Source organism: Danio rerio, chromosome 25 (genome assembly GCF_052040795.2).
Source record: "Danio rerio strain M-AB ecotype USA chromosome 25, GRCz13ab, whole genome shotgun sequence".
NCBI lineage: Eukaryota > Metazoa > Chordata > Actinopteri > Cypriniformes > Danionidae > Danio > Danio rerio.
This window is the reverse complement of record NC_141045.1, coordinates 1,497,501-1,512,500: the sequence shown is the minus strand read 5'-3', so window position 1 is coordinate 1,512,500 and position 15,000 is coordinate 1,497,501. Positions and strand designations below refer to the sequence as shown.

Below are 15,000 nucleotides of genomic sequence, written 5' to 3'. Positions count from 1 at the left end.
TGCGCAGCTTCACGGCAGCTTTCTGGCTGGCGTACGCACATTTTTTGTGCGTGTCTGTTTTATTTCCATTGGCGACTCCTAGAGGCAGTTGTGTTAAATTCCTCTCTACAAAGTGTCTGAGCCTTGCAATGGCAGCTGTATGAGACGGGTTCATCTAGCAGGTATATAAGATTTCCATACCATACAGTTGACCAGCTAAACATTAAAGCACAATTTGCAGCAGTCACCTGTTTTCCCAATGTAATCTGAGCGATCTACCGCACGCACATTGCTATAAAGACACTATCTGAAGATGAATTTGCATGCGTGAATCAGAAACATTTCCATTCAATAAATGTGCAAATAAAATATGATGCACAAACTTATTAATGATTCCTACTTGTCTTTCTCGTGATAAATAGTAGGCAAAATCTGATATGTAGCGGGGGAATAAAGAAAAAAGAGTTCATCTGACGCTGGATTCGAACCGAGTTCATGATCGAACATGTCAAAACATGATGATGTGCGTCTTACGAGCTGCGCCACTGAGACTATTAAGGGTACTACAACATTTAACATCTATAAATCACACTATTTCTTTTCTAATGCACTCAGTGCGATGTTCAGACCCAACTGTGTTAACCGTATCAGCTAAACTCTCCCACTCTATTTTTTATTTTGTTGTTAATTGCGGAGGACAAACTTGCAAATAACACCGCTTTTCTCCGGTCTACCTCCGAAACCAGCACCTCCATTTCACATTCTGCTCAAAGTTTCTCTTCTTGCTTGCTTTTGCCTTTGCTTTTTCGTTGGGTTTTGCCAAAGTAGAGTCATTAGCATATTCATACGGGGGAGGAGGCAGGGAGGGGTTTTGTGCTCGTGCATGTTGCGCTCAGTTTCACGTTCATTCAGATGTACAAAAGAATAAGCGTGAGATTCGGCGTACGCAGTGTTTCATACATCTGAATTTTTTTCTGCGTACACACATTTACAGCTTTGTGCGTACGCAATGTTTTAGTATGATTTCCACGCAAGTCTCCGTACATGAGGCCCCAGGGGTGCACAAACTTTTTCTTATGAAGGGCTAAAAACGGGTGGATGGCTGAAGTTTTTTTCCCCCAGTATGTTCATTGATTTTTTTCCCCTTTTCTCCCCATCATACGGTGGCTGGAAAGTGCAAAACAAGATTATAAAGTGTGAAACACTTTTACAAAGCTCGAGACAAATTTACATTTTGAGAAACGTTTTTACCTTTCATCAGACACAATTACAGAGGAAAAACTATTTTACCAAGGACCAAACAAATGTACATTTTAGAAAAAAAAATTTAACAAGACGCTACGGCTGAGCGATTTTTTTCGATTTTTTTTCCATTAATTCGAATTTACGTTTTATTTCATATTAAATCAAGATGTCATGTTATTTATTTATTTATTTTTTAATAAAAATATTAGATACATCATAATTGCACCAATGCGCTTTGGTTCACTCTCTGTATGAAGCAGGTCGCGCACCAGAAGCGCCGCTCGCCGCCGCGCAATTCATATTTCAGCCGCGCCACAGAGCGCCATCTGATTAGTTTGATGTTCAATATCATGCGAATGTGCGCGTCTGGTGTGTGATGCTTTAAACTGTCATGTGATTAATTGTCACAGACCTAATATTTAAAGCGAGCACGGCCCACTTGAACTTCATTACCAAAACTTGTTGTCGGACCTGATTAAATGTTTTGAGGGGCGCATTTGGCCTGCGCGCCTTGTAATTGACACTTGATCTATATGTTAATGAGGAATGGGATGGCCGAAGGTAAATAAACCAAAGTATTACATTAAATTTGTCATGGTAATTTAATAATTTATTCATATTTTAAAGTAAATTGAGAAAAATACTGTGATCGCTATAATAATATAGTTTTTTACATTCAATGATGAACTCCTCACAATAAAAACAATAGTGTTCGACGCTGAATACATTGAATATACTTAATTTGCTCATCCGGGCCATAATAACAACCTGGATGTACTTTTCCCTTATGCACTTTAACCCTAACTAACGAGGCATGTCTGTCATAATCATGGTGTCAAGGTCCAAATCCAGAGCAGAAGTCTAGTGTCTCGGCTGTTGTCCTCTTTTCTGAAGGAATGTAATGAAGACAGACACTTGACATGTGGATGTCGGCTCAGTGAATTCAGTCTGGAAGATGCACAAAGAGTCCTGTTGGGCTGTCGTGTTGGCTCTGGAGAGTGTGGTATTCATTCCTTTTCTCAGTCTCGCTCTCGTCTTTCTTTTTCTCCGTCAGTCTCACCTTATATCCTGCAGATTAAAAAAGTCAGGGTGTTTATTTTTGGACTATACATTTTAAAATGTGAGATTACTTTATTATGAGAACGCATTTATATATGCACCTATAATCCGATGGAAAGATGCATCTAGTGAAATCTGTGTAACCTAGGGCAGTGGTCTCCAACACCCAGGCCACAGATCAATCGGTACTGAGCCAAACCATAAATCTTTATTTATTTCTGTTTTATTTATTATCTGAGTCTGAATGATCTTTAATTTTGAGAAATGAGCGTATTCTCTCGCTTACATCTCGGTCACTTGAGCACCAAACTGTAACCCACAAGCAGCAAAACGTCACTGGAAAGTTTCTTTGCGAAGGGGAAAGGTCCAGTGAAGGACCCGCGGTGTAATAAGCAGGATAAAGTACATCCAGCCGGTTGTTTTTGCAGAATAAAGCACTTTATACAATATATGTGGTCTTATATAACCGTCCTCTGCTTCATGTGGGCCTGTTAGCCTTTATTCTGCGATTATAACTACTAACAAGTAGGGTTGGGCATCTAAGCTATAATGCCGATCCGATACGCATCTCGATACAAAGAATACGATCCCATATATTCGCGATACATTTGTGACATATTGCGATGCAACACGATACGATTCACACCCATATCACGATACGATGCGATATATTTTAGCACTAACTAATTAGATCAAGTTTATGAGATGATGTGAAAGAGGATGCTGTGCCATTGAATGAGTTTGATTATTTATTAACAAAGCAAAACCAAGACTTTTTTTTACAAACTGGCTTTTCTCTCAGAGCCAGAGTGTCAGTTTACAGTAGAGGGCCATTTTAGATAATATAGCACATATTATTTAAGTATTTTCAAGATAAACAGAATGTATAAGTGCAATATATATTAAAAAAATATGTATATATTTGCACTCTTTCAACATAAATAAATTTAGCATTGCACAACAAGAATTGTGATTTAACTTTTCAACTATGAAAACAAGTTTTACAAAGATATATTTTGCCACTGATTATTCAAAACTTAAGGTGGTGAACTAGCAGTGTTATGCTGCTTTGAAACATCACTGTCACTGTAAACAACAGGCTAATAAAAATATAACAAACCAGCAATCTTCTTGCTGTGAGGTGGTCAAACTACCCACTGTGCCACCGTGACACCCAATTATTTTTATCATTATTATTATTAATATTATTATTATTATAATTAAATAAAAATTAACAGGAGGAGGTGTTTAAAACCTTCGTTCTCCGTGACACTAGGCTGAATATCTTTGCAGATGAACAATGCAATAGCATTCGTTATTGGCGTAGAGCGAGCAGAACTGTTGCGCATGGAAAAAAAACTTGCAATGCTTTTCTCACCACTTTTGGAGCTGGTTGAAGCAGTGCGAAAGCCGGGGATGCAGAAACACTGGAAGATGCTTTCACAACAACACCGTGGCGCCGCTTCAAGTGAGATTTCAGATTAGTCGTACTGCCCGCGTATTTTACAGATGCGCGGCACATTTTGAATAAAAATAAAATTGCATCTGTCCTGTCATGTCGTCCATTCTTAAATCCATAATGTTGCTTGCCATACTTTAGATTTAAAACTCAGTGGGGAATAAAATGTTTGTTTTGCTTCTCGCGCTTTCTGAGGGCGCACCACTAGCTTCATCCGCACACCTGATAGTTGTAGTGTAAGTGTACACATCCGCAAATCCGTTGCTAAGGCTTACTTTATGTAGGTCGATTAAATTATGCGCCAAAAACAGGTTGACAACACTTGTTAATAAATAAAAAATACATTCTATATTAAAAATATAAGCTGTATCTCGGAAAAACCGATGCATCTCGCAAAAACCGATGCATCTCGATTTGCTTCCAAAATTTCATTCATCCTCTGCTGCTCAACCGATGCACTCGCATCGTGCACGCGCATGACCACGTATCGATACATATCGGTTAATCTTCCCATCCCTACTAACAAGGCATGTCAGTCATAAACATGGTGTCAAGGTCCAAATCCAGAGCAGAAGTCTAGTGTCTCGGCTGTTGTCCTCTTTTCTGAAGGAATGTAATGAAGACAGACACTTGACATGTGGATGTCGGCTCAGTGAATTCAGTCTGGAAGATGCACAAAGAGTCCTGTTGGGCTGTCGTGTGGGCTCTGGAGACTGTGGTATTCATTCCTTTTCTCAGTCTCGCTCTCGTCTTTCTTTTTCTCCGTCAGTCTCAAGCCTACAGCCAGCGCCAGATCTCCTCGCTCTTTTTCTCTCTCAGCTTGTGGTCAAGCCTCAACTCAGAATCCTCGCTCTGCTTTTGGTTTTGTTCCACACCTCCCTCTTTCCTCAGATCTTCCATCAAAGTCTTTCTCGTCCTCGTCTTGCAGCTCTTGCGTTTCTCAGCAGGGATGCGGCTAGCGTTCTGGGTTCCTGTCAGCGCTCGGCAGGCTCTCGATATTGGACAACAATGACCAGATGCAGCCTGTTCTCGCTCGCATTTCTCTTCTTGGCTTTTGCGAGTTGAAAACTGGTGAAGACATGCCAGGGAAGAAGGAAAACAAGAGTGTTGATGTTACTTCCTCACAGCTCTCTTCAGCAATAATAATGCATTTTATTTATGATGCGCTTTTCTTAAACTCACGGCGCTACAAGATGAACAACAACAGATCAGAAATGCAACCCAAGAATTACAAACCAAATTACAAGCCAAAATTCACACCGCAATAATCAATAAAAGAAAACATAAGCATTAAATTAGATTACATAAGCAATGTGGACAAAAATCGCTTGGCTAAATGAAGTCATTATATTTTATTTTAAGAAATATTTCAAATATTTTGGAGCAGTAAACATGTCAGGCTAAATAATTGAAATAAATGATTGACTTCTGCTGTCTTCATCAGTTTCAACAACACAGATTTCTGTACAGCTTAAAAAAAGCATCTTTAGAGATCTCTCTTTTCTTTAAATAAATGAAGCCACTGCACTGTTCAGCTCTAGAGCATGCTGGATGTTGGTTGATTTTCAGCGGCCACTTTATTAGGTACACCTTACTAGTACCAGGTTGGACCCCTTTTACCCTCAGAACTGCCTTAATCCTTGCTGGCAGAGATTCAACAAGGAAATATTCCTCAGAGATTTTGCTCCATATTGTCATGATAGCATCACACAGTTGCTGCAGTTTTGTCGGCTGCACATCCATGATGCCAATCTCCCGTTCCACCACATTCCAAAGCTGCTCTATTGGATTGAGCTCTGGTGACTGTGGAGGCCATTTGAGTACAGTGAACTCATCGTCATGTTCAGCAGTCTGAGATTATTGAGCTTTATGACATGCTGCGTTATCCTGCTGGAAGTACCCATCAGAAGATGGAGACACTGTGCTCATAAAGGGATGGACATGGTCAGCAGCAATACTCAGGTAGGCTGTGGCGTTGATGCTCAATTGGTACTAATGGACCCAAAGAAAATCCCCCCCACACCATTACACCACCACCACCAGCCTGAACCGCTGATACAAGGCAGGATGGATCCATCCTTTCATGTTGTCTGAGCCGAGCATCTGAATGTGTGAGCAGAAATGGAGACTCATCAGAGCAGCAACGTTTCTCCAATCTTCTATTGTCCAGTTTTGGTGAGTCTGTGTGAATTGTAGCCTCAGTTTCCTGTTCTTAGCTGACAGGAGCGGCACCCGGTGTGCTCTTCTGCTGCTGTAGCCCATCCGCCTCAAGGTTGGCCGTGTTGTGTGTTCAGAGATGCTCTTCTGCAGAGCTCGGTTGTAGCGAGTGCTTATTTGAGTTACTGTTGCCTTTCTATCAGCTGGAACCAGTCTGGCCATTCTCCTCTGACCATAAACAAGGCATTTGCGCCCACAGAACTGCCGCTCACTGGATATTTCCTCTTTGTCGGAGCATTCTCTGTAAACCCTAGAGATGGTTGTGCGTGAAAATCCCAGTAGATCAGCAGTTTCTGAAATACTCAGAGCAGCCCGTCTGGCAGCAACAACCATGCCACGATCAAAGTCACTTAAATCCTCTTTCTTCCCCATTCTGATGCTCGCTTTGACCTGCAGCAGATCATCATGTCTACATGCCTAAATGCAGTGAGCTGCTGCCATGTGATTGGCTGATTAGAAATCTGCGTTAACAAGCAGATGGACAGGTGTACCTAATAAAGTGGCCAATGAGTATACATAAACTAAACGAATGTGGTACAGCAGAAAATGTCAGTGGCTTTAAAACCCATGCCTGTTCAATACCCAACCCTGCTCGCTTTTACTCAAGGGTTTATAAATGGCACCTGGCAACCCTCTGTGGTCCTCTGGGAAGCAGTGTTGCGGATGGATGTGTTTCTGGGGGAAGGGGATGTTCTGAACACAAGTTACTCAGCTGTGTTAAATCACTAGTGTGGGTTTTTACAAAAGCAGGGTCTCCGCGTCCCCCTCCTCGTCCCCGTCTCAGTCATGTGACCCGGATAATCAGCGCTGGCAGCCACCCGAGCAAACATGTCAAAGGTGCACAACCTCATAAAAAAATCAGCCACCAATTCAGCGCTCGGATCTATTGAGGGCGACTGTGATTGTTCCTGCTCTCGTCTCCTGCATAAGCACATGTCAAACACAACATTTGTGCTGAGCTGCTTTTTCACTTGGTGTTTGCTTCACTGATAACAAGACTCATTGGATTTACAAAAAATGAAGGTAAGTGGTTGCAAACAATTGAATTAAAACACATAAAATGTGCTTAATTCTCTTAAATTCAGCCCATATCAATTGTTTGCAACCACTAACCTTAAAATATTGAGTAAATCCAATTAATAATTTTTATTTTCAGTGTATTGTGATCGTTGATTGCCTTAAATGCTGTATATAAATTCAGCAGATCTATATAAATCACTTCAGAGAAGCAGAATAATACAGATTTAGTGAATAGTACAGTTGTTTAAAGGACATTTATCAACACAATTGCATATATTTAGTTGAGAAATTTTTTTATATAAGGTGTAAATAGAAGATATAAATATAACATAAGGTATGAATCGAAAGAAGCACAGTAATTGTATTCGTACATACAATATTAATAGTTGTTCAGATACTCAATCATTTAAGTAAAGAAGGTTTTATTTGTATTGCGCTTAGGGATGTCCTGATCAGCTTTGCGAGTCGGAGTCATTTGATTTTGATTTTGATCCAATACTTCTGTAATACATAAAGGCTTACAGGGTCTTAAAAAGTGTTAAGTCTTAAATTAAAAAATCTAAATTTATGGCTTTAAAAAGTCTTAAATTTGCTGTTCTAGGTCTTAAATATTTCTGCACAGGTCTTATTTTTGCGATGTCCATGTAACGCTACATCTTATGCTCATTTAAATTCTTTTTGTTGTTGTTGCTTGGTTTTTGGGGTGTTCTAGTTCTTTATTTCACTAGTCCAATTGTAATTTGCGGTATTACATCTACAAAAAGGTCAACTTGCAATAGCCAATCAGCTTTCTGATATTAATTTCCGTGCGCGCGGCGAATGTGACATCATCGCTGTGTTTAAGGAAAGTTCGCTTTGAGTGCGCGCGACATTATTTCGGCTGGCAGAGTATGCCGTTATTTCACTGACAAATGTCACAAGCGCAGTTATATAAGACATGAGCGATGTATTACGAGAGAGCGAATCTCTGCTCATGCGCCGGTTTCCTCTGTTCATGGACAAAACTGCTTGCGAGCTCTCAAAACACTGGCTGCTCACGTGCGAATGATCTGCTCTCGCTCCGTCTGACTCCTTTCAGCATACTGTAGTATTAGGAATAGTGGACTGATAAAATTAAATGCAGTGTAGTTTTACTACAGTAAAGTGTGGTGAATTGTATAATAATATACCCTATATTGTAAAAAAAAAAAAACTAAAGCGCTGGGTAGTTTGTTTTAAATACACTTGTCGTGTTACCATAGCAACTATAGTATTACCACAACAGAGTAATTGAAGTACTTTACTGTACTTCACAAAACACTGTACAGCAGACACATGTTCACTTTATTTTAGTGATGAAATGGGATTGATTGTGGGATTTATTTGAAGAGTGAATAGTACAGTATAATACCTAATCAAGTTTTTACCTATTTTCTATCACAGTTACATTTCTGCTTGCCAGAATGACCAAAAATTATTGGCTAGAAATTGCAACAGCCATGAGAAAGGAGGAAAGTGTTTGTAAAACTTTGGAAAACTCTGAGGGATGAGTTTGTTAAAACAAAAAAAAAAAAGCCCCTAAAAACGTCTTCAATGATGATGATTATCTTTTTATTCGTCTGATTTTACCGCCCCCTGTCATTTAAAAAAAATATCTCAATGGTGAACGTGTCAAGTATAAAAGCCTTAATCCGTTTCGAGAGTTGTGCGATGCGGTGCCAGGTGAAAGTATAAATCTGCATTAAGATGTTTGTTTTTTCTGTAGTTCAATGGTGCATTTACCCTGACTTTACTACTGTTCAATTTAAACAACTTTATTTCACCCCTAATTTTGTGCTTTTACATTTTCTACATTTTCAATATAGGTCTTAAATTTAATACTTAATGGTCTTAAAAAAAAGGTCTTAAATTTGACATTATGATATCTGCAGAGACCCTGGGCTTAGTAGAGACATGGGAGCTACAGACGAACTCCGTAAGTCTGTGGTGAATGAAACATGGGGAGGTACATCTTAAAACAGGACAAGTAGTTTGTCAGAAATCGTCTTATAAAGGGCTGGCAGAGCTTTCTCTGTGGAATAGTGGCGAGACGGCATTTCAAATCGAGGTTCTACATTTGTTTTTAAGGTGTCTTATCAGGTTGTTGTGGTAAATGTAGCCTTGTCCATTCCACCTCTTGCAATGCCAAGTTTACATGTCACAATGTTGTCATCGACAACTTTATAATACCTCCAGACATGCTCACGCTTTCCGCTTCAAGCTGCTTCTATGGTCTAGCTTGCCGGCATTTAACCAATAGCATTTCTGCAACAGAGTGATGTCATGCCGCACGCGTTGCTGGTTCTGTTTGAGGTCAAGAAAGAAGTCTAACTCTGTGCCAATGACAATAATTATAGATTTGTTCAAATATTCGCACTCTATAACATCAGAAAGGTCCGACCCTTCCTATCTGAACATGCAGCTCAACTCCTTGTTCAAGCTCTTGTTCTCTCCAGACTGGACTATTGCGACTCTCTACTAGCCGGGCTTCCAGCTAACTCTATCAAACCTCTTCAGCTGCTTCAGAACGCAGCAGCACGAGTGCTCTTTAATCAACCTAAAAGAGCACATGTCACTCCGCTGCTCATCCGTTTGCACTGGCTGCCAGTTGCTGCTCGCATCAAATTCAAGCTCTGATGTTTGCCTACAAAGCGACTTCTGGCTTTGCTCCTTCTTATCTGCTCTCACTTCTGCAGATGTATGTGCCCTCCAGAAACTTGCGTTCTGTGAATGAACGTCGCCTTGTGGTTCCATCCCAAAGAGGGAAGAAATCACTTTCGCGAACTCTCGCGTTCAATCTGCCCAGTTGGTGGAATGAACTCCCGAACTGCATCAGAACGGCAGAGTCACTCGCTGTCTTCAAGAAACCACTAAAAACTCAACTATTCAGTCTCCACTTCAATTCCTAATCTGCAACTCCCTCTCTGACTCCTCCACTAACTACAAAATAAATAAATAAATAATTAAATAAATAAATATTGTTTTGCTTCTTACACTTTCTTTACACACCTGAAACTCGCCTACAGCACTTCTTCATTGTTGCTCTTATAGTTGTGTAAATTGCTTCCTTGTCCTCATTTGTAAGTCACTTTGGATAAAAGCTTCTGCTAAATGACTAAATGTAAATGTAAATATAATGAGTCTATATGTATATATGCATGTATATTCGAGCCATACAATCTCACGGCAATTCCTCACTTTGTGATTTAGTGGCTGATTCGTATGCATTCGTATGATCTAATTCGTACAATTTAGTACAATTTGCTCATCCTCCAATGATGGTTGGGTTTAGGGGTGCCAAGCCTCCTTTTTAAAATCATACAATTACATACGACTGATCTCATACAAATTTTTACGAATTAGCGACTGAACTGACAAAACGTAAAATATTTGCTTTTTAACATTAAGTGCTGTGTGTGTGTTAGAGGGGGGCAGTGTTTCGACGAGACCCTGGTTATGTTGTGCTTCTGTGACTGCTGGTGTTGGTTGCTGTAAGGTTAGAATCATGTAGGTTAGGTTTGATTTAAATAAATTAAAATTAAATCAAATATTAATCTAATATTTTGGGCTGGTGTTTTGGAGGGTTTTGGGCCGATTTTGGGCTGCTATATTTGCAGTCAGCTGTATCTGGCAACACTGGGAGTGATGCATTAAATGTTTTTGGTATTTTAAGATGTTGTTTGTTGTCTACCTTTAGTTACACTGCTGAAAGTGTAGTCGCACTATTCTTTAATATGGCTACTCGTTTGTGTGCGCTTATATAATTTAATTAGATGCCATAAATACTGAAGCATCCTTAAATATAAGCCAGCTTTTTTTAATCTCACCCTGCAGTCACTTCGATGTTGTTTTCCAACATTTATTTCCTCCATTTGACCTTCATCCAGGAAGAGAGAGAGAGAGAGAGCAGGTCTATAGAGAGTGACAATTAAGCGTGACTGGAGAAGGTGTGGGGTTCAGTGTTGGGGCTCTTGCAGTTTTGCCCCTCCTCCGCACCTCAGGGACACATTATGGCACACAGATTACGGGAACCATGCTTGGCCATTAATGAAACTGTTTGCGGGAGGAATTAGACTGGTGACCCGGGCGCTGAGGGCTCCATTGCGTCCCCCTCGTCTCTTTTCAGCTTGTCAGTTCTTTGTTGCCAATAGGATACGCTTTGATGGGGCTTTTGGGGGAAGGTTCAACTAAGGGGCCCACAGCAATGGCACTGACCCCTTTATTGCTCGGAGGCGAGGGGCGAAACGGGATATGACAAGTACACTTACTGGAGCCTTCTTCCAGAGTTAAGTCATAGACTAACAAAGAGAGAAAAGGTCTAAAGATTCATTCACTTCAAGCGTGATGACTATAAATATTTATAGTTGCGTCCACACTAATTAACAATAACGACTTTGTTTATTTTGAGTTAACGCTTCTTATTTTGCATTACTAGTGTGTTTATTCGAGAAACTCTCAGAATATTTGGAAAATAACTCATTTTACCACTTTCTAAAGTTTTATTAAATAATTTAGCTGATCTCTGGGTCTGGCAGGAGCACTTTTAGCTTAGCTTAGCATAAATTATTGAATCTGATTAGACCATTAGCATCTGATTCAAAAATTGACCAAAGAAGGTTTAGTTATAGACTAACAAAATGAGAGTAGTCTTTAAGCATGTTCATACCAAATATAGCTGCGTTCACACTGATTAACGATAACGATTTGTTTATTTTGAGTCGATGCTTTTTATTTAGCATCACCTCTTGTAACCAGCAGGTGGCTACTAGCGCATCTCTTAAAGAAAGACTTCACATTTTTGGTAAATAACTAATTTTACCACTTTCTAGAGTTAAACATTTCATTTTAACTGTTTTATCATTTATTTTAGCTGATCTCTGGTCTGACAGGAGTAGTTTTAGCGTAGCTTAGCATAAATCATTGAAGCAGATTGGACCATTAGCATCTCACTCAAAAATGACCAAAGAAGTTTTAGTTATAGAATAACAAAATGAAATTAGTCTTAAAGCTCGTTCACACTAAGCATGATAACTATAAATACGGTTGCGTTCACACTCATGAAATGAAAACGATTTGATTATTTTGAGTTATTTTTTTATTTAGCTTTACCTCTTGTAACCAGCAGGTGTGCTACTATTGCATTTGTTGAAGAAACTCTCCAATATACTGTGAAATAACTCATTTACAGGTTTCTATATTTAAGCAGGTTATTATATGCATTCAACTGATCTCTGGGTCAGAGGTGCTCTTTTAGCTTAGCATAAATCATTGCATCAGATTAGACCATTAGCATCTCGTTTAAAAATGACCAAAGAAGGTAGTTATAGACTAACAAAATAAAAGTCGTGTTAAGGCTCGTTCACACCAAACATAGTAACTATAAATATAAATATAAATATAGCTGCATTCACACTGATGAATGATAATGGTTTGTTTGTTTTGAGTTAATGCTTTTTTTTTAGTATCACCTTTTGTAACCAGCTGGTTGCTATGATTGCATTTGTTATAGAAACTCACCTATATTTTGGGAAATGACTCATTTTACCGCTTTCTAAAGTTAAACAGTTCGTTTTTACTGTTTTATCTTTTCATTTAGCTGATCTTTAGTCTGGCAGGAGCACTTTTAGCTTAGCTTAGCATAAATCATTAAATCGGATTAGACCATTAGCTTCTCATTCAAAAATGACCAAAAAAGGTTTAGTTATAGATTAACAAAATGAAACTCATCTTATACACACAAAGCATGATAACTATAAATATGAATATAGCTGCGTTCACACCGATTATCGATAACGATTTGTTTATTTTTAGTCAATGCTTTTTATTTAGCATCACCTCTTGTAACCAGCAGGTGTCTACTAGCACATCTCTTAAAAAAGGGGGGATGTTTGGGAAATAACTAATTTTACAGCTCTCCTAGTGTTAAACAGTTGAGTTTGACCATTTTTAATCCTTTGAGTCAATCTTTGGGAGTGATGGGAGCACTTTTAGCTTAGCTTAGCATAGATCATTGAATCAGATTAGACCATTAGCATCTCATTCAAAAATGATTAGAGATTTAGTTATAGACTAACACAATGAAATCAGTTTAAAGACTCGTTCACACCAATCATGATAACTGTAAATATAAATATAGGTGTGTCCAGACTGATGAGCGATAATAATTTGAGTTTATGCTTTTTATTTTGTATTATCCATTGTGATACTAGCATATCTGCTAAAGAAACACTTCGATATTTTGGGAGATTATTTATTTTACAGCTCTTTAGAGTTAAACAGGTGAGTTTCACCATTACAGGTCAATCTACAGTATGGGTCTGATGGGAGCACTCTTAGCTTAGCTTAGCATAGATTATTGAATCGGATTAGACCATTAGCATCGCTTTCAAAAATGACCAGAGTTTTGCTAACTTTTTTATTTGAAGCTTGAGTTCTGCAGCCACATTGTGTATTAAGTGTGACAGAAAATAAAAATGTGCTATTTTCTAGAATATGGCTATGACTACACTCTCATTCAGGCGTGATTATCAAGGAAGTACGCTGCAGTACCATGATACAAGATATTACATGATTTCATTTGAAGGAATCTGCTTTTTTCCACTACTTCTCTTTCTCAGCTATCAGTTCGGCTCGTGGGTTTGGTGTAGTACAGCATGTGGTTGTATGTTAAAGTGCTACCTGTCCTTCAAACAGAAGAGAAAACAAACACACCATCTAGCGTCAATCATTTAAGGCTCTTTAGTGTCTGCTGCTTAACTGGTTGAGACCGCGAGCTCTTCTCTTAGCCCTGAAATTGAGCCTGCAGTCTTAGTTTGGACTTGTCTGGCACACCAATTTGCTTCTCTTGGCAGCTCGGCAGCACAGAGCTATGCAGAACAGCCTCTGAGAGCAAGTGGGAAAACAGCCGAGGCCAGCACAATGAAGCAAGTGCTTTCAGCTTGTTCGCCGTCACGTTTTCCATGAGCCACACACTTGTAATGATTCGTTTTCTTTCTGAAAATTTCAGCAGGTTAAGAGGCGAATGTTAAGAGTTTGAGCAAGATCTTGGATATCAACAAGCGTTAGCGGTGTTTAAAAATAGTGCTGGGTGTAGTTGGTCACCTTCTAACGAGTTACTGTAATTAAAGCAGCAGTTTTATTTTATGTAATTTAATTACAGTTACATATAGTTAAATACTGAACATAAATCCAACAGCTCTAGATTATAGATAAATAGATAAAATGATAGATAAATGGATGGATACAATGTTCAATGAATAAAACAATGGATGAATAGAATGATGGATGGATGGATGATAGAATGATAAACAGAACAATGGATGGAGGGGTTGATGGATGGATAGAACAGTGGAGGCATGGATAGAATGGTTAATAAATAGAACGATGAATGGCTGGATGGATAGAATGATGGATGGATAAAATGTTTTAATGAATAGAACATTGGATGGATAGAAGGATGGATGAATAGAAGAATGATAGATTGATGGATAGAACGTTTAATGAATAGAACATGGATGGAAAGAATGATGGATGGATGGATGGATGCATAGAACATTTAATGGATATACCATTGTATGTAGGGATAGAAGGTTTAATGGATGGAACGATAGATTGATGGATGGATAGAATGATAGAACAATGGAAGGATGGGTAGATTGGTGGATGGATAGAATGTTGGAAGAATAGAATGTTTCATGAATAGTGCATTGGATGGATAGAACGATGGATGGATGGATGGATGGATGGATAGAACAATGGATTGATAGAACTTTGGATGAATGGATAGAAAGTTGAATGAATAAACGATGGATGGATGGATAGAATGATAGAACGATGGATGGATGGGTAGATTGGTGGATGGATAGAATGTTGGAAGGATATAATGTTTCATGAATAGTGCATAGGATGGATAGAATGATGGATGGATGGATCGATAGAACAATAGATTGATAGAATGATAGATGGATGGACAGAACATTTAATGGATAGAATGATGGTTGGAT

At 38.9% G+C, this 15,000-nt stretch overlaps 1 protein-coding gene and 1 long non-coding RNA gene across 9 annotated transcripts in view; one reads left to right on the top strand and one right to left on the bottom strand.

Moving 5' to 3' along the window:
• LOC147837617 (uncharacterized) overlaps positions 1–8,532 on the bottom strand; it is a 9,043-nt gene extending 511 nt beyond the window's left edge. Inside the window, exons 1-3 of the long non-coding RNA XR_015526131.1 lie at positions 6,517–8,532; positions 4,263–5,245; positions 1–2,801 (exon numbers count right to left, since the gene is read on the bottom strand). The exon at positions 1–2,801 is cut by the window's left edge and continues 511 nt beyond it. This is a non-coding gene — a long non-coding RNA (uncharacterized LOC147837617). The remainder of the gene's footprint in view (positions 2,802–4,262; positions 5,246–6,516) is intronic.
• Positions 1–15,000, top strand: part of znf609a (zinc finger protein 609a) — a 187,439-nt gene that overhangs the window by 143,586 nt on the left and 28,853 nt on the right.